Source organism: Adiantum capillus-veneris, chromosome 17 (genome assembly GCF_014529385.1).
Source record: "Adiantum capillus-veneris isolate H3 chromosome 17, ASM1452938v2, whole genome shotgun sequence".
Classification (NCBI taxonomy): domain Eukaryota; kingdom Viridiplantae; phylum Streptophyta; class Polypodiopsida; order Polypodiales; family Pteridaceae; genus Adiantum; species Adiantum capillus-veneris.
This window is the reverse complement of record NC_140947.1, coordinates 157,448,521-157,469,462: the sequence shown is the minus strand read 5'-3', so window position 1 is coordinate 157,469,462 and position 20,942 is coordinate 157,448,521.

The window sequence follows — 20,942 nt, the reverse complement described above, 5'->3', positions numbered from 1 at the left end:
AATTTTTTGAGCTTGGACAACCTTGTCCAAGTGGCATAGGATTTCCTATGGCCTCTTATTTTGGGTGGTTTGAGAGCTACACCATCACTTTCTTTGGAAGAGGAAGAGTATGAGGAGGATGGAGAAGAGGGTGACCTTTTTCTCCCCTTTTTCTTCCCTTGTTCCTCCTTGTCTGCACCATCACTTTCTTCAGAAGATGAAGAGGATGAAGAAGATGGAGAAGAGGGTGATCTCTTTCTTGCCTTTTTCTTCTCTTGTTTTCTCTCTTCCCTCTTTAAATTATGGTGACGAGAAGTATGCGATGGTCTTCTCCATTTAGGGGGTGTTGGAGAGTGTTTTGCCCGCCATCTTTGTAGATCCATCTCCACCAAAGTGGCAGGAGACTCGCTTCTTTCTCGTTCTTTTGGTGGGGGCTTTACCGTTGAATCTTGGGTTCTCCTTTGGGATGAAGATGCCTCATTGAGTAGTAAGTTTTTGAGCCCTTCATGCGGATCCTCCTCTTCTTCCCTTATCGGAGAGAGTCCTATTTTGGAAGTCTCACAAGGAGCTTTCCTAGGTACCTTCTCTTCTTGGTGGGGAGTTTGGAGAATAACATGGGTGCGCAATTGCTGTAGCACTTCATCTTGGAGGGGATGGATTGCCTAGGGCTTGTTGAAGCCTAGAAACAAGATAGTTTACAATCATAGGGGCATCATTAGTTGCTCTTTCATTAGTGAAATCAAAGCTATCAACATTCATTTCAATTTATTTTCCCTTATCATCCATATTAGCAAATTTTAGGTATAAATTTTTACTTGTACTTACGTACTTCAAGCCCTAGTTGCTACTCCTCTTTACCTTCAAAGATAAGAACTCAAGCATCTATACCCGTGGCTCGAATATTATTAATTGCAAGGAATAGAAGAGAGGATTTAAGAGAGAAGAGACAACACTGGTTCCTGTCAAGCTTCTAATAGCTCAATAATGTTTAATGCATAGGCAAGCCCCGTAGTACTCCATTGTTAAGACCATAGCTCTCGATGGTATCCCCGTTAACTGCATAAAGCAGGCGTGCTTCAAGGATGAAAAATCCATATTCTAGTTATTAGTAACACCAACCATTTGTAGCAAGCTTGAGGACCTCTCTTCGTGAGCAAGAAAAGAGAAATCAATAGCTCTGATACCGATCTAAACATTTAATGCACTAGTAACTTGTGTGTAGTGAAAATGGATAACATAGTGATCATTTCATTAAGAACAAGTTCCTAATGAGAGAGAGTACTTAAATTGAGAAAGAAACATAGCAATTTATGTAACATTTAATGGCCTAAAATCTTATTTGTAGCGGAAATTAGCATGAACATAGTGGGCATTTCATTAGAATAGATTCCTAATGAGAATTACAAGAGTGCTTGGGTGGAGAGAGCAACAAAAAGCATAACACCTAGTTAGATAGCATCGACAATACTTTCAAAAGAGAGAGCAATTAAACTATTGACAACAGTTGAGGACCGGATTTGCATGGAGCCGGTCCCCCCTCCAAAAGGCTTTGTATTATGGTTTCTCCCATCAAGAGAGACATTGTACAATACAATTCTTTGTGTTCCTTCAAGACTAGCTAGTGCAATGAAGATGGAAGCTTCATACACCAAGCAAAACACTTAATCAAACACAACTTGAATTATCCCCGTTCTCAGACCCAAGACCTCACACACCTTCAAAGATGGTGAGAGCTAGCAGGGTATGAGAGTAGATTGAGAGGAAAAAGAAGTATCTTACGAGAAAGAAGTACATCTCCTCACATAATCACTCATATTAGCATAGCTTAGCTTAGTAATTAGATTGGTAGAGAAGATGAGCATGCATTGAAGCTTGGCTCTTGGTTGGATTTGCATCCACATGCCAAGAGAGTGTTGATGTAGGCTTCTATCTCACAAGCTTGGAGTAGGTGATGAGCTCTCCATTAAAGCTTGGGAGGAGATAGAGTGTTTTCCCTTCACACATGGTCAAGTGTGTGAGTGTGAGAGTGAATGCCCATCAAAAATCAGCCCCCCCCTCTCTCTTGGGGGAGCCCTAGCTGCTAAGTTAGGCTGGCTTTTTCCTCATTGGACCTCCCCAGGTCAAGCCAATAGGAATTAAGCAGCATAAGTGATAGCCTTCTGACATGTGTCCCCCTTTCCCCTTTTGTGAGAGCTTTAGATAATTAAATAATTAAACTAAACTCTCATTGGACCCCTTTGCCTCCTGGCCAATAGGAATCAGGCAAGCCATGGGGCTTCTGAATGCTCATTGGACCCCTTGGGAGACTGCCCAATAGTCTTCTAGGACACTTAATTCTTATTGGTTTCTTTTATTAAATGTTTTTAAATTAATTAAACTAGATTTACTCTAGCTTAATTCTCATTGGTCCACTTCAAGGGTCTTCCAATAGGAATTGGGCACACCTTGTGGGCATCTGGCCTAGGGAGCTGACATGTGTCCCTCATTCCCTTTGTGTAAAGGGAGCCTGTGTGTGTGTGTGTGGTTTTCTCTCTCATCCCCTAGCTTTGGGGCTCGCCCCCTCCCATGTAGGGATGCAGAAAGACTTTTTGGGCACACACACTAAGCATCCAATTTTCCCTAAGGTTGACCTTTGGACACAACCTTTGAATTTTGGAACCTTAGCATTTTGGAAGTCTTAATGGGCTAAACCTTAGGGTCTTTTTAGCCCGTTGTTTCACATGGCTCTTCTGCAGATGGCCCCCCCTTTGGATCCCTATTTTCCCTCCTTTGGATCCCTACTGTGGCCGGTCTGCTAACTTAACCAATATTCTAGCTTTTTCTCCCTTGGCACTTCCCCACATTAAATGATCAGTTTAATATGAGAAAATCATTTAGGAGAATTAGATATTGATTATTATAACCTTTGAATTTTGGAACCTTAGCATTTTGGAAGTCTTAATGGGCTAAACCTTAGGGTCTTTTTAGCCCGTTGTTTCACATGGCTCTTCTGCAGATGGCCCCCCCTTTGGATCCCTATTTTCCCTCCTTTGGATCCCTACTGTGGCCGGTCTGCTAACTTAACCAATATTCTAGCTTTTTCTCCCTTGGCACTTCCCCACATTAAATGATCAGTTTAATATGAGAAAATCATTTAGGAGAATTAGATATTGATTATTATGACATTACCTCTCTCTTTGAAATCATAGTCGTCCTCGACTATGGTGTAGAGAAGATAAAGCATATGCATGAGTCCTTTTCTTAGCGGGTAGAGGATCCCTATGTTACCCTACGACATCATTCCATAATGGATGACTAGTCCATTTGGCGCTTGAGAGCCTGAGGCTGCCGCAAGCATGTCTGCACATTAGTCCTATCAGTCTTCCATAGTAGAGTGACAAGCTCTACTTGGTGTTTGGGAGACGTCGTCTCCACAAACTTGATCTAAGCATGCATACTACTTTATTTTTGTGCACAAATAAGGAAAAAGAGAGTCTTATAAGACAAAATTTTTTGTTCATTTTCTAACATTTTGTACATTTGCTTACTCTTGGGAAGCATTGTAAGCATTGACAAGGTTTAGGTTATCCTTTAATTGTATGCCTTGCATCCATCTAGCATCTTCAAAAGGATAATTCTTAAACTTAATAAGATATCGTCGGATAGTCTTACCGCCTCTTAATACCTTGTCTTCATGTCGGAGAATGGACTCGGGCTGCAACACCTCCTCGTGGTCCTCGATCTCCGGTGGGTCTTCAATAGTTGGTTCTTGAGGTGGCTCTCCTTTGTAAGGCTTTAAGAGGCTCACATGAAAAGCATTGTGTATGAGCCAATGATTGGGCAACTTAAGTTGATAGGCCATCTCATTGATTGGCCTAAGAATCTGGAAGGGACCATAGTACCTTTTTGCTAGTTTAGCATAGTACTTTTGGTGGCCCGTAGGATTCTTGCCCGTCGTGTGCCTTAAGCGAGCCTTGGGAAACTTTAACAAGACCCAATCGTTTTCTTTAAAGGCTTGGGCTCTTCTGTGCTTATCAGCAGCAGCCTTTTGCCTTTGCTGTGAGATAGAGATAGCATCCTTAATCTTTTGGAAAGATTCCTGTAGGTCTCGGCTATACTCATCTGCAGCGAAGATCTTCCCATGTACCTTAAGTAGCAAGGGACTTTTTGATCTTCCCTCAATTACCTCGAAAGGTGCTTTTCCTGTAGAAGTATGTACAGTGTTATTGTAAGCATACTCTACTAAGGGTAAGTACTTCTCCCATTGGGATCTTTGATCTACTTCCGTTACATAGGCTTTTAGTAGATCGAGAATAGTTAGGTTAGCTATTTCACTTTGGCCATCAGTTTGTGGATGATAGGCCGAAGAGAAGTTTAGCCTTGTTCCTAAATTCTCAAAGAGACCCTTCCAAAAATTACTGGTCATTCTAGGATCTCTATCCGACACTATGGACATTGGCAAGCCATGGTACTTGAAAATTTGTGAAATGAAGAGGGTTGCCATTTGATGGGCTTTGATAGTCTTTTTGACAGGTATAAAATGAGCTTGTTTACTGAACCTGTCTACTATCGTCCATATTCCCGTATTCACATGGATAGACTTAGGCAATCCAAAGATAAAATCCATGGATATGCTCTCCCACGGTGAATTAGGGATTGGCAAGGGTTGAAGCAATCCAAGTTGCTTCCCTCTATCAAATTTTGTCTTTTGACATACCACACATTTGGAAACATACTCATGTATGTTCACTTTCATGGTAGGCCAATAGAAATATGTTTCAATTCCCTTTAGGGTAGACTGAATCCCTCTATGCCCCGCATATGGGGGAGCATGAGATTCATACATTACTTTCTCACGTAGTGAGTTAGTAACGCATAGTCTATTGCCATAGAGAAGATAGCCATCTTGTAAAGTAAATGGTTCTTCTTTCTTCCCTAAGGCAAGGGCTGAAATCACATCTCTAAAATCGGGATCAATAGCATACTCATCTATCATTAAAGATAGATCATTGTGAGTTGCTATGGAAACCGCATTCACTCTCGGTCGTCTTGAGAGTGCATCGGCTACTTGATTATGCTTGCCAGCAATGTGAGCAATATGAAAATGAAATTGCGAAAGGAAATTTGCCCACCTCATTTGTTTGTCGGAGAGCTTGGTCTGCGTCATGAAGTACTTAAGACTTTGGTGATCTGTTCGCAGAATAAAAGGAGTCCCCAATAAATAGTGCTTCCATGAGTCTAAGGCATGTAGAACTGCAAGGAGTTCTTTTTCGTATATGCCTAGAGCTTGCTCAACAGGGTCGAGCCTTCGACTCTCATAGCCTATGGCGTGCCCTTCTTGGAGCAAAACAGCCCCAAGGCAATCACCACAAGCATCACATTGGACCTCAAATGGTTTTGTGAGATCCGGTAGTGTAAGCACAGGTTGAGAGATAAGCTTTTCTTTAAGCTTTTCGAAAGCATTGTTCTCCTTAGCAGACCACGTATACCTAACATTTTTCATTGTTAGGTCATGTAATGGTCCCGCAATTTGTGAGAACTTTTCTATGAAGCGTCTATAGTATGCACACATACCTATAAAGCTTCTTAGTTCATGAAGATTCCTTGGTTTAGGCCATCCTTTTATTACCTCTAACTTGGATGGATCCATTTGGATTCCATCTTGAGAGATAATGTGACCTAAATATTGAATCTCTTGCAAGAAAAATTCACTTTTCTTTCGATTAACATAAAGTTTATTCTCTCTTAAAACTTGAAATATTACCTGGAGGTGTTGCTTATGTTCCTCTAATGAATTAGAGTAGATGATAATATCATCAAAGAACACTCCAGTGAAGGTTCGATGAGGTCTGAACAGATTCTCCATCAAGCGGTTAAATGTGGCTGGTGCATTAGTCAAGCCAAAAGGCATGACAATGTATTCGTAAAGACCAAATGTAGTACGAAATGCGGTCTTTACAATGTCTTGATCAACTATCCTTATTTGATGATAGCCACTTTTTAGGTCAATCCTACTGAAGTAGGTCGATCCTTGTAGCTTATCAAATAGGTCTTCTACCCGTGGAACGGGAAACCTATTCTTGATAGTGATCCTATTTAGTGCTCTATAGTCGACACACATACGATATGTGCCGTCTTTCTTTTGCACTAATAGCACAGGTGAGCAAAATGGAGATGAGCTAGGCCTAACCATGCCCTTCTCAATTAACTCATGCACTTGCCGCATAATCTCCTCTTGTTGAGCTTGAGAAACTCTATAAGGAGGTTTGTTAGGCGGTGAACTTCCTGGAAGAAGTTCAATTGCATGGTCGTCATTACCTCGTTTAGGAGGTAGCTCACAAGGGATGTCGTCAATAAAGACATCTTGAAACCCCTTGAGAAAATTGGATAACTCTAATTCCTTTTGGTTGCTTTTATTTTCTTTTGCTAAAGCATTAGGTTCATTTTGAGAATCTTTAACAAAAATCATGTACACGGAAATAGAGCTCTTTATTGACTTGTTGAAAGCTGGTGTATGTACAATGGGGATGGTGTTACCCATCTCCCTAGCATCTATATACATGTCCTTTTCCCTGAACTTAAAGGAGATTCTCCTTTCAGGAAATTTAACATGGGCAGCCAAACGGTCAAACCATGGTGCCCCTAGGATTACATCCTCATGCTTGAGAGGAGAGATAAAGAAATCCTCTTTGTCCACATAGCCTTGGACATGAAGCCTCAATTTCCCGATTAAGGGAGTGACTGAAGCTTCTTGCCCCTTGAAGGCACTGTCTGCGGGTAGGATATCTCCCATCTCGTAGGATTGTATGCCTAGCTTGGTGGCTAACTCCATAGATATGAAATTGTGAGTAGAACCAGGGTCAAAGAGAATAAAAGCATCATGTTCTCTTACCTTTCCCCAAGCATGGCATAGAGGAGATCCTTTGTGGTGAGTTTGGTGAATCTCCTCCTCTTGGATTTCAACCAAAGAAGCTCTAGGAGGATCTTGGCGGTTGTTCTTTTGGGGACAAGCGCGGTACGCATGCCCTTGTTCGCCGCACTTGAAACACCGGTTATCTTTACGATAACGCTCAAGCTCTTCAGGAGAGAGTTTATTCTTTCCTTTGTAAACTCCCTTCTCTTTAGCTTTGTTGGAATTGCCCTTAGGAGACTTTTGGACATTGTCCTTCCCCTTAGGCTCATTGGTACTTTTGTTTTCCGGGGGCTTATTATTTCTTTTACCCCCCGTTTGGAAATTGATTCGCGAGGCCACCATAGTATGGTGTATTACCGCCGATATGGTACGTGGCCTTTGGGAGTTGACATACTCCGCCATTTCTTCGGTTAAGCCCGCACAAAATTGTTGCTTTTGCTCTCCAAAATCCAACTTTTTGAAGACAGTGGCTTTGAGTTGTAGGTCCCAAAACTTGTCTACATATTTGTGGATGGATTCATTGGGAGAGAGCTTTAAGCTTCGCCATTCGGTGAGTACTTTGTCTTTGGCATCGGTGGCCAAAAACTGCTTCATAATGGAAGCTCTTAAAGCCTTCCATGTTCGTGGAGCTTCACCGTTGGCTCGTAGGCTAGACCACCATTGTCTGGCGGACTTTTGAAAGTGCATAGCTACATGGCGTAGCTTAGAGGACTCCGTGAAGCCCTCATCTCCAAACGCCGCATCGAATTGCTGGATAAAGGCCAAAACTTTGTCTGTAGCACCGAAGGTGCCATCATAGGTAAGGAAAGAGATGCTCTTCCCTCCGTCTTTGAATTTCTTCAGCTTGGACGACCTCTTCCATGCGGCATAGGATTTCCTATGGCCTCTTCTTTTTGATGGTTCAAAAGTTGCACCATCACTTTCTTCAGAAGATGAAGAATTTGAAGAAGGTGGAGAAGAGGGTGACCTCTTTCTCGCCTTTTTCTTGTCTTGATCTTTGTCGTCTTCACCATAGCTTTCATAAGAGGAAGAGGATAAAGAAGATGGAGAAGAGGGTGTCCTCTTTCTCGCCTTTTTCTTCTCTTGCTTTTTATCATCCCTCTTTGAATTATGGCGTGGAGAAGAGTGTGATGGTCTTCTCCACTTTGGTGGTGATGGAGAGCGTTTAGCCCGCCGTCTTCGTGGAGCCATCTCCGCCGAGGTGGCGGGAGACTCGCTTCTTTCTCGTTCCTTCGGTGGAGGCTCTTGAGTTCTCCTTTGGGAAGGAGATGCATCATCAAGAAGTAAGTTCTTGAGCCCTTCATATGGATTCTCTTCTTCTTCCCGAATCGGAGAGAGACCTCTTTTGGTAGTCTCACAAGGAGGCTTCCTAGGTGTTCTCTCGTCATGGTGATGAGCTTGGAGAATCCCGTGAGCACGGAGCTGCCGTTGCACTTCACTTTGGAGAGATGGATTGCCCATGGCTTGTTGAAGCCTAGAAACAAGATAATTAACAAGCATTGAAGCATCATTAGTAGCTTGCTCATGAGCAAAATCAAAGTTATCAACATTAATTTCACTCTCTTTAATATTGTCAGCCATTCTAACAATTTTTAGGTGTAAACTTTTTAGATGTACTTTGGCACTTCAAGCCCTAGTTGCTACTCCTCTTTACCCCTTTAGAAAAAGCACTCAAGCTACTGTACCCGCGGCTCGAATACCATTAATTGCAAGGAATAGAAGAGAGGGTCTTTCGACACCAAAACAGCACCGGCTCCTGTCAAGCTTCTAATAGCTCAATAGTGGTTAAGCCGTAGGCAAGCCCCGTAGGACTCCACTATTAAGACCATAGCTCTCGACGGTGATGCCCCGTTAACTGCACAAAGGCAGGCGCACTGCAAGGCTGAAAAATCCCTATTCTACTTACTCACAGGCAATTAATAATACCAACCATTTGTAGCTAGCTTGAGGACCTCCCTTCTTGAGCAAGAAAAGAGAAACCTTGAGCTCTGATACCAATGTAACATTTAATGGCCTAAAATCTTATTTGTAGCGGAAATTAGCATGAACATAGTGGGCATTTCATTAGAATAGATTCCTAATGAGAATTACAAGAGTGCTTGGGTGGAGAGAGCAACAAAAAGCATAACACCTAGTTAGATAGCATCGACAATACTTTCAAAAGAGAGAGCAATTAAACTATTGACAACAGTTGAAGACCGGATTTGCATGGAGCCGGTCCCCCCTCCAAAAGGCTTTGTATTATGGTTTCTCCCATCAAGAGAGACATTGTACAATACAATTCTTTGTGTTCCTTCAAGACTAGCTAGTGCAATGAAGATGGAAGCTTCATACACCAAGCAAAACACTTAATCAAACACAACTTGAATTATCCCCGTTCTCAGACCCAAGACCTCACACACCTTCAAAGATGGTGAGAGCTAGCAGGGTATGAGAGTAGATTGAGAGGAAAAAGAAGTATCTTACGAGAAAGAAGTACATCTCCTCACATAATCACTCATATTAGCATAGCTTAGCTTAGTAATTAGCTTGGTAGAGAAGATGAGCATGCATTGAAGCTTGGCTCTTGGTTGGATTTGCATCCACATGCCAAGAGAGTGTTGATGTAGGCTTCTATCTCACAAGCTTGGAGTAGGTGATGAGCTCTCCATTAAAGCTTGGGAGGAGATAGAGTGTTTTCCCTTCACACATGGTCAAGTGTGTGAGTGTGAGAGTGAATGCCCAGCAAAAATCAGCCCCCCCCTCTCTCTTGGGGGAGCCCTAGCTGCTAAGTTAGGCTGGCTTTTTCCTCATTGGACCTCCCCAGGTCAAGCCAATAGGAATTAAGCAGCATAAGTGATAGCCTTTTGACATGTGTCCCCCTTTCCCCTTTTGTGAGAGCTTTAGATAATTAAATAATTAAACTAAACTCTCATTGGACCCCTTTGCCTCCTGGCCAATAGGAATCAGGCAAGCCATGGGGCTTCTGAATGCTCATTGGACCCCTTGGGAGACTGCCCAATAGTCTTCTAGGACACTTAATTCTTATTGGTTTCTTTTATTAAATGTTTTTAAATTAATTAAACTAGATTTACTCTAGCTTAATTCTCATTGGTCCACTTCAAGGGTCTTCCAATAGGAATTGGGCACACCTTGTGGGCATCTGGCCTAGGGAGCTGACATGTGTCCCTCATTCCCTTTGTGTAAAGGGAGCCTGTGTGTGTGTGTGTGTGGTTTTCTCTCTCATCCCCTAGCTTTGGGGCTTGCCCCCTCCCATGTAGGGATGCAGAAAGACTTTTTGGGCACACACACTAAGCATCCAATTTTCCCTAAGGTTGACCTTTGGACACAACCTTTGAATTTTGGAACCTTAGCATTTTGGAAGTCTTAATGGGCTAAACCTTAGGGTCTTTTTAGCCCGTTGTTTCACATGGCTCTTCTGCAGATGGCCCCCCCTTTGGATCCCTATTTTCCCTCCTTTGGATCCCTACTGTGGCCGGTCTGCTAACTTAACCAATATTCTAGCTTTTTCTCCCTTGGCACTTCCCCACATTAAATGATCAGTTTAATATGAGAAAATCATTTAGGAGAATTAGATATTGATTATTATGACAATTTACATCTAGCTACTTTAGCATAGAGAATACTTGAAAAGAGAGAGAAATAGAACAATTGACAACAATTGAGGACCGGATTTACATGGAGCGGGTCCCACCTCCAAAAAGGCTTTGTATTATAGCTTCTCCCATCAAAGGAGACTTTTGTACAATACAAATTTTGTGTTCCTTGACAAAAATCATTGGTGCAATGACGATGGAAGCTTCATGCACCAAACTATGCTTGAAAAACACACCTAGTGTCCCTAGCCTCAGTCCCAAGACCTCACACACCTTCAAAAATGGTGAGAGCTAGCAAGGAATGAGGAAAGGTTGAGAGGAAGAAGATGTATCTTATGAGAAATAAGTATTATCCTCACATAATTACTCTACTACCATAGCTTAGCTTAGTAATTAGCATGGTAGAGGAGATGAGCATGCCATTAAAGATTTGCTCTGGGTTGGATTTGCATTACATAGCCAAGAGTTGTTGGTGTAGGCCTCCACTTCTCAATGCTTGGAGAAGGAGATGGAGTTCTTTCTCAACACATAAGTTGTGTGTGTGTGTGTGTGTGTGTAGCGAAGTGTGTTAGCCTAAAAATGCCAACTCTCTCTCTACTTGGTCGACCCCTCTCCCAAAATTCTATTGATGGCCTCCCATTGGCTCTCGGAAAGCTTAGCCAATAGAAAATAAGAAGCATAATTGATAGCCTTGTGACATGTGTCCCCCTTTCCCCTTTTGTGAGAGCTTAAGGTAACTCTCATTGGACCTTTTAGTCTTCTGGCCAATAGGAATCAAGCAAGCCATTGGGCTGTTGGATGCTCATTGGACGCCTTAGTAGATTGTCCAATAGTCTTATAGGGAGCTTAATTTCTATTGGTTCATCAAGTATTTCTAAATTGATTAGACTAATTTTACTCTAGCCTAATTCTCATTGGTCCACCTCTATGACATTTCTCTTTTGCAGACTGCCTCCCTTTGGATCCCTATTTTACCTCCTTTGGATCCCTGTTGAGACTGGTCTGGCATCCTTATCAATATTCTAGCTTTTATTCCTCTGGTACCTCGCCATATTAAATGATAAGTTTAACATGAAAAAATCATTTGGGAGAATTAGATATTATTTTTCATGACAAACTTGTTTGGCATAGTTAGGATTCATCTTGTACCTTTGTTGTACAACTAGAACTGCTGCTTTCAAGTTAATTTTGTGTTGACAAAAGCTAGCATCTACTCTCTTCATATCTGTGTATTTACATGCAAGAACTTCTTTGAATTCTAGCAATGATTGCTTTAGTTTTTGCTTAAACTCCTCATCCATTTTTGATGCCACCTTCACTGTTTGTGGTTCCTCCTGAGTGTTCAATTTTAGTTTCTGCAGTTCATCCTGAGTGACCCTAGCGGTTCTTTCCATTTGATGTTCAAAAGCTCTTTTGTTCTGCTTTACTTCTTCAATGGCTTCCAATTATTCTTTGCTTCCAATGTGTAAATTCTTCAACAAATCATTACCCATTTTGTTAGTGGACTGCTTACCTGCCTGAGCAATCATTGGTTCCTATATTACTATTTCTATCACCCCATCATCTTTTGGTTGTAATACATACCTAGTTGCTATCTTCTGCACATCCACTTCAAAGATAGGTACCACTAATGAATTGGTTCTAAGAAATTCTTCTTCTACATCCTCCCCAATTTATTCTACCATGTTCAATCCTTCTGCATGCAGTGCCCTGAAACCAGGTGGTATTACTTTCTTGGCATCCATCTCCATTCTGTTTTCTTCTTTCCTCTTTTGATCACTACGGAGTCAGCTCCCCATAACTGCTTTACTCTTGATAATCTTAACCAGGCCCTTCCCAACATCATTGGATAAGAGACAATAGACTCTTCCAACCAGAGAACTACAAAATTGGCTACAAACTGCAACCCCCCATTTGAAATCTGCAAATGCCTCAAAATTTTCCAAAGGATAAACCCACCTCTGGTTTGCCATTTTCACTTGAAAAGGTGTTGGATCCCATTCAAAAGATTCAAACGTTTGCAAGTTGACTCCATGAGAATGTTAACTCCTGAACGGCCATCCAAAAATACTTCTTGTATAAACACTTTTCCAATAGATACCCCCACTAATGGTACCTTGTAATTAACATCCATTACTAGAACTTCACATGCTTCCCCACAAAGATTTTCTTCAATTCCCTTGCATGTTGACTAATTTGTTTCTTCGACTTCATTAGTCAATGTTCTCAATAAATGTTGTGAAAATGCATGTACTAGCCTCAGCATTTGCTTTACAATGATTGCTATTCGAGTTGACAACAAGGCTTCATAGAATTCATCACCACCTTCCTGCTTTTTCAGTGCAGTTTTGTTTCCGTCTACTACTCTTTTTCCTTGATTACCCAAGGATCTTATAGGAAACTCCCATTCCTCGCGTGGTATATTCCCTCCTTGGTACTCTTGCACTTCCTTGAGTACTTCTGTTCTCACTGCCTATTGGTCCTTCCAATTTAGAGTACCTTGATCTTCTTTTTATTCCACAATTTCCTTTTTTGTCTTTGCTTTTGACCTTGTTACAACCATAGACTCAGTACATCCACTGCTCTCAGGAATATCCTCCATTTGGATACAAGTTGCACAGTCAAACAGTTGTAGCGTTTGACCATTCCCTAAGAAGACTGAGAATCATGTATTTCCTGATCAGGTTTTTGTTCCTCCTAATAAAATTATATCCTCCCCTGAGTCCATTCTTCTTCAATCCATTCTTCCAACATCACTTAATTGGACTGACCTGGAGGCCTTTGTTTTTGTTGGGGTGGAAGTTGTTGATTCTATTCCTAAGGCCTACTATTATTGTTGTTATTGTTATTGTTGTACCTGATGATGGGGATGCCTCTATCATTTCTGCGTCTACACCAGAGTTCACAATCAAGTCCCTTCCTTTGTCCCACTACTCCACAATAATTTCACTATAACTGCTGCATATTATTCTGACCCTTGTTTTGGTACCCCCAATTATTTGGGCTCTAGAACCTTCTTTGTGGTGAAGGTCCATGATATCTCTTGTTACCCACTTGAGGAGCTACCACACACTTGTAGCTACCTCCCTCATTTTTTGACTGATATGCTGAGGTCTTCTTTCCCTAAAGCCTGGGTTATAATAACAATTTTCATAATCATGACCAAATCTTTGACATACCTGACAATATGGTTTTGCTGACATTCCAAATTGGTTCATGCCAATTGTTTGCAATTTCTCGTGAATGATTTTGTTGATTGCATCTACAGTTACTTCTTCCTTTCCCTGTTTCTTTTCCTTCCTTTGATTACTCTTTTCTTTCTTTTGCTTCTTCTTTTCTTTCTTCTTCTTCTTTTGTTTCTTCTTTTCTAACCAATCCTCATCTTCAGTACCAGTTTCTTCAATTTCGTGATCTGAGTCCTCATCCTTTGACTCTGACTCATCTGATTATGAGTCTGAATCTTCACTTTGCTTCTTCTTCTTTTTGTTTTACCACCATACCTTCTTTCATCTCTTGTAGCTACTTCAATCAAATTAGTAAAATCATATGCATTTGCTAATGGGGGTCTCCCTGCTACTGCACTTCTAAACTCCTTTTTGAGTCCCTACCAAAAATAATCTTTCAACTGTTCCATAGAAGGCTGTTGTGCTACTTCCAATTTGTTGTTCAAATTTCTAAACTTTTGTGCATAATCTTCAACCAACAAATCTTTCTGCTTCAATTTCTTCAAAATATCTTCAGGTGTTTTGTCCTCCCTGGACCTTAACAAGAATATCTGCTTCAAATCATTATAATTATTAAACGCTACCATGCCATATTGCAAGAACCAATCCATGGCTTTACCCTATAGTGTTGCTGCAAAATGTTCTTTCTTCAGATCATCTAGATGTAATACCTCATATCCACTTGCAGACCACCTTGTTTGAAACTGACCAACATGGCTATCAGCATCTTGTGACTTTTTCCCCTTGAACTTTGCCGCACCCACTTTGGGATTTGGTGCAGCCATTGGAGGTATCGTAAGTGTTCTTGGTACTCTTATCGATAGTGGATTGAAAGGTAAAGTAGGTACCCCTGCTAGTACAAATTGCAACTATCTTCGTGCCCTGAAAACCATCTGAGCTAGCAGTATATTAACCAATTGTCCCAAGAGTGGGTTTGTTGTGGGAGAAGTTGCTTGTTGGCCTCCTTGGTTTGCAGGTGGGGTCTCCTGTAGCCTGTGTTTAGGTTCTTGCAGTTCATTCCCCTCCCCAATAATTTCAACTCCTACAGCAACCCCCCTTACAGGTTCTTCTTGGTCATCACTACTAGAATCCTCTTCCTATCTTCCCCTTGCATTAAATTCTCTCCTAAGTCTAAACCTTGTGCCATATGAGTGTTGTGGTACATTAAACCTTGCCTTGACTCACTCATGCATTGCTTATTCTTCTCTGTCTTAAGTACTATGCCAACACCATTCTTTCATACAGACTATAACACTAGCAAATTGCAAGCTCCAAATGGCAAAACGGATTGAACTACCTTATTAGCGACAATATTCTTGATGTCTCCTGGTAGCTCGGGGAAGAAATCCTTCAAGAAGACTGTTGCATACTCCTCAAACTCTTCCTGCAGGGTTATCCAATTGGAAAATTTCTTGAGGTGTTCCAAGTTAGCCAACATATCAAGAACTTGTTGAATACTGAGTGCCATATGGGTCATGCAAAATTCGATACAAGTGCAGGATCGCCAAAGTGTTAGGGGTTCACCACCCTAACAATACTTCAGTACAGGCACTACAATGACATTGCATGCTACACTACAATACTGCACATAAGAATACTGAAGAACACCATGAATTAATAAAAGAAGGTATTTTATTGCGCAATGATCATCATCAACACATGATTACAAGTAGAGCAGAAGCAGTATGACTACAAAAAGAAGTGTCTAACTCCCCAACCATCAAGACTGCCTCAAGAATTGATATGCTCCCCCCAAAATAACCCAACAACTTATACCCACGTAAACACCAAACATTGGTGTAAAGACACCCTTAAGGTTCAAGGTTCCAACCTTAGTTACAAACAAAAATTAAATAGACATTCATTACTGACACTAATGTATTAGGGTTGTAAAAAACACCTCTGTACCTTTTGTTGGAATTAGGGTTGCAGAGAAACGCACACATCTTGGAGAAGACGAAGGAAGCTCAAGGCACACAATAGAGAGTGTGTTACATAGTGTACAATGGAAAGATAGATAGCCCTAGAGTGATGGGCGTATATACAATGCACGGGGAAAAAAACCTCCTAAAGAGGGAAAAATGCCCCGACGGTCCTAGTGTGTTCACACACATCACTACCACATGTATATTGTAACAAATCCCCACTGGAGTGAGGTGGTGAATGAGAGATGGCACATGAGTAAGGGGAAGTGACATGCCCTGAGGACAGGATCAGTCCACAAAGGGGAGTAAGCCCAAAGCTTTGCAGAAAGCTTCAAGCTTCTCACAAGACAATGACTTTGTGAAAAGATCTACAAGGTTGTCCTGTGTTGGCACATAAGCCAAGCTGATCTCTCCTACTGAGAACCTCTCCCTGACATAGTCGTAACGCACCTCAATCTTCTTTGTGCGATCATGAAAATCTGGGTTCCTTGCAATTGCCAATGCACTCTGACTGTCATTGTAGATAGTGTTGGCAGTGTCCTGTCCAATACCCAAATCAACCATAAGGCGTCTGAGCCATACACACTCAACTGTAGCTGTGAAGACTGCCCTGTACTCAGTCTCACAACTCGAAGTGGCCACAGTAGGTTGCTTCTTGCTCAACCATGATATACATGAGCTGTTAAGCATGAAACAAAAACCACTTGTGGACACTCACGTCTCAAAACAACCAGCCCAATCTGAGTCCAAAAAAGCATGTAAGTTTGGTGGCAATGATCCGCCCTTGGTATAAAACAAGCCAAGATGTAAAGTTACACTAAGGTAGCGAAAAATCCTCTTGACAACCTACAATGCTTAGACCCTGGGCTATGCATAAATCTGCTGACCTGTGAGATTGCAAACTAAATATCTGGCCTCATGTTGCATACATAAATGAGGCAACCAACAGCAGTTTGGTAAAGAGTGACATCTACAGGATCACCAGCATCATGATGACTCAATTTCAAACATGTTTCCATGGGAGTGGCAATAGGTTTCCAATCCTCAAGTCAAAACTTACATAGCAATGTCTCTATCTAACTTTTCTGACACAAGGCAGTACCACCATTACATTGCTTAAACTGTATGCCCAAGTAATGATGCAGCAACCCCAAATCTTTCATCTCAAAAGTAGCATTCAAATAAGCCTTAAATTTAGCAATCAGTCTCTCATTTGGTCCAATGATCAGCAAATCATCTACATAAAGAACCACAATGAGAAGTATATCACCCTCATGCTTTACATACAATGTGCTTTCTGTTGGACTTTTACAAAATCCTTGTTTGATCAATGAGTGTCAGCTTTCTCATACCAAGCACGAGGAGATTGCTTCAACCCATACAAAGCCTTGTTACATTTGCACACTTTGTCCTCTTGTCCTTTCTTGACAAAACCGTGATGCTGCATTACATAAACTTCCTCAATTATGTTACCATTCAAGAAAGTAGTAACAATATCTGATTGATGTACATCCCAACCAAAATGAGTTGCCAATGCACATAGAAAACACACAGTAGTAATACGACAAGTGGGAGCAAAGGTCTCTTCATAATGTATGCCTTTTTGATATGCATAACCCTTTGCAACAAGTCGAGCCTTATGGTGATCAATCTCACCATCTGGCTTGCATTTCAACTTGTAAACCCACTTTGTACCAATGGCCTTTTTGTCAGGAGGCAAATCACATAAAGTCCATGTGTCATTTTCTATAAGTGCATCATATTCTGATTGCATGGCAGCCATCTAATTTTTTGAATTTTGTGCTCCATCAAAAGACAAAGGTTCCTCAACATCATAAAAGCTAGACACAACCAAAGCATAACAATCTCATGCATAAGATGTAGGGCAAGAGCCTGAACGAGTACGACTAGACAAAGATGCATCCAATTTGCTGTCACGCTATGTATGCACCAGCCATTTTGGCATACCTCTAACTTAATCATTTTCAACCCTTTCCTCATCAAGTACATAATGTACATCTACATCAGTAATAGGCTAATTTATAATATTTTCTAAAACCCCCATAGGCTGTACATTTGCCTCATTGGAATTTACATTCATTTCCACCACTAAAAAGAGACAACAAAGTGTCATAAATGTCCTGTGAGCTTACATTACTATCTCTAGTACATGACAGCAAGGGCTGAACAGAATCTTCCACAAACACTACATCCCGAGAAACCAGAATACACTTTTTTTGTGGGTGATATAACCTGTAACCTTTGCTTTCAGCACTATAACCAACAAAAATACATTTGACAGCCTTATCATCCAATTTTCTGCGCTATGTTTGTGGCACCAAAGCATATGCCAAACAACCAAAAACACGCATGTGCTCAATAGAAGGCTTTCTATCATGCCATGCTTCATATTGATTAATATACTACAAAGCCTTCATAGGACACCTGTTAAGTACATAAGTGGCACATATGATGGCCTCAAGCCAAAACGAATGCAGCAACTTGACTTTTGACCATACATCGTGCCATTTTCGTACTTGTTTTTCCTCTCAGCAACTCCATTTTGCTTAGGTGCATAAGGCACTATATATTGGTGTTTTATCCCACGACTAGCCAGAAATGCATTAAATTCATGAGACATATACCCCTCTCCTCAATTGGAACGGAGGGTGCCCATAGTACATTTCGATACATTTTCAACCATAGCCAGAAATTGCTTGAATCACATAAAAACTTCAGACTTTTCTTTAAGCGAAAATACCCATGCATGCCTGGAGTAATCATCAATGAAAGTCACGAAGTAAAGGTAATTGCCCAAGGACGGAGTTTGCATGGGCCCACAAACATCATTATGCACAAGTTGCAAGCTACATGTGGCCCTAACTGAGTGGCCCTAAGTGAACCATCCTTTGGAAACTTAGAGCGCTGCATTTTACCCAAAATACAGCCTTCACAAACATGTTTGATAGGTGCTTCAAGAGGCGGCAAAGAAGCAAGTATATCAGAATTCAGCAAATGCAGCAAACTGACAAAATTCAGATGACCAAAACGTGCATGCCAAAGTTTTACATCTAAAATGGCCCTTGAATCTGCAACTGCATTTGTAAAATTTTGTCCACACTTGTCATATAAAGTGAGCTTATACAGCCCACGGCACAAAAGCCTAGATGCAGCAATTTCATCACCAAAACTGAGATCATGAACTGTACATCTGTCATCCACAAATTTGACTACAAGTCCAGGTCTAGCAAGTGCACATACAGAGAAAATATTCTTCTTGATCCTAGGTACATCAAGTGCATCAACAAGTGTGAAAGAACCGCCATTTGCAAAAGTAAGCACAATCTTTCCAACTCCGTGAACCAGATAAGAGGCGTTGTTGGCACAAGTGACTGAATTCCCATGAGGGGCAGACTTGAGAGAGGCGAACAATTTATGATGTGAGGTAATTTTCTTTGTAGCACCACTATCAAAATACCACACATGTGAATCTACAGCAACTGACATGCATGCATCATGGATAGCAGGATTGTAAGAGCACTCTGCACTAAAAGCCCATTCTGCATCAATATCAGCAACATAGTCTCCTTTCACAGAAGACTCAACAATGGCTGCATTTGTAGTGGAAGCAACATTTGCATTGGAACCACCCTCTTTCTTCTTAACCTCTTTGGCCATCAACTTAGGACACTCATTAGCTTTACAATAATGGAAACACATCTTCTTTTTGACCTTATCACTAGAATTTCCAGACAAATTTCTGCCAGTAGAAGCATTAGGAATAGAAGTTTTGCCACTCGCAGCAGAACCATAAGAAGTGGCAAAAAGAAGCAATAAAAGCCTGTTCAACTGCACACTGTCTAGTCCTGTTTGTTTTGGAAAGTGACTCTTGCAACAACAATGTTCTTAATGAATCAAACTTGACAACTTTAGAATTTCCTTGGGTCATAATTCTCCAAGTACTAGCAAAAGTTTGGCAAGAATCTGTTAAGGCATCAAGAACAGTCTGCACAAGGGAACTGTCTAAAATGACTTCACCTACAAAAATAAATTTCTCATTGATATCCTTGACACTAGCAAGGAAAGTATCTCTTCCTCTTGCATAATCTTCGATTCCAGCTCTTTACACAGCAAAGCAATTTTAGCCTCATTGCAACTTGCATAAAGACCAGCCATATTATCCCAAGCTTGTTTTGCAGATTTTGTTGAACGAATGTGAGGAACAATGGTGCACTTCACAGAGAACACAATCAATGCATGAGCCTGCGCATCCTTTACATCCCAACAATATTGTTCTGTTGTAGGCAAAACAACTCTAATAGCAATAATTCTTGCAGCAAGACCTGCAACATCCTCAACATCGCCTGCATCCTCAAAATGAGGATGTACATCAATGCCCTGCACAATATTCTAGACGCCCTTTGACACAAGAACATGTTGCATCATGTAAGCCCACATAGGGTGATTGTCCCCATCCAACCTGTCCTCAATAGCAAACATCTTGAACACATCTGTGTTGTTGTCAGCCATGGTAAATATTGCACCTGCTGTGAAAACTGCCCGTAAAGAGGAGAAATGAAGCAAGAACAACACGTGCTATATAGCACAAACCGTAGAAGACTGTAAGGCACCTGCCATGCAGAGAACGGCACTGACAAAAATTCTGCACAAAATGACAAAATAGCCTGTGCAGTACTACCTGTAGTGGAAAAGGAGGCCAAAATGAGCCCGAATCAAAAATTTGAGCAGAGTAAGCTTGACGACGTCTCCCAAAATTTTTATCAACCTGCAAATTCTCGCCAAAGCTCATTGAAATCGAAGAAAATGAGCAGGCGTGTGCTGGAGCTGTAGGCGACTAAGCCCAGGAGGATGCAACCTGCTCTGATACCAATTGTTGAAATTAGGGTTGCAGAGAAACACACATAGCTTGGAGAAGACAAAGGAAGCTCAAGGCACACAATAGAGAGTGTGTTACTTAGTGTGCAATGGAAAGATAGATAGCCCTAGAGTGATGGGCGTATATACAATGCACGGGGAGAAAAACCTCCTAGTGTGTTCACACACATCACTAAATCATGTATATGGTAATAGCTTTACAGCCCAAGAGCATTAAAACTTCAACCTTAACACCGCCGACCAAGGCATATGAAGACAAGGGCCTCCCCTTTCACAATTGAACATCACAAATCCAGAACTTCAACATCAATTCCACAATTCATAGATACATGCCCTCCCTATCTGTCTGCACAAAATTTGCCACTAGGCTGTCATAGCCATAACCCTGTAGAGAACTAGTCGTAACTTGAAGAGCACAAGTCCAATTGGG